Below are 275 nucleotides of genomic sequence, written 5' to 3' on the forward strand. Positions count from 1 at the left end.
AGAACTTTGCAAAATCCCTCTCAGAAAACAACCCACATCACTAGACATCTTGCCAAGCCAAGCCCTGGCATTCAAGGCCCTCCTCTCCCCCGAGGGGGCACCTGGGTGTTGTTCCCTGTGAATCGCCCCGGGCACCATTCACGATGCAGCCCTGCAGCCCAGCCCCGAGGCCCGACTCCCAGGAGCCGCCTCCTCCTCAGCCCGGTGCGTGGAGCGAACAAAGGCCGGATCCATCCATGCGGCCCAGGCTGGCCAGGTGCGGCGGCCCCGGGGAC

This window comes from Myotis davidii, unplaced genomic scaffold (genome assembly GCF_000327345.1).
Source record: "Myotis davidii unplaced genomic scaffold, ASM32734v1 scaffold164, whole genome shotgun sequence".
In the NCBI taxonomy this organism is placed as follows: Eukaryota; Metazoa; Chordata; class Mammalia; order Chiroptera; family Vespertilionidae; genus Myotis; species Myotis davidii.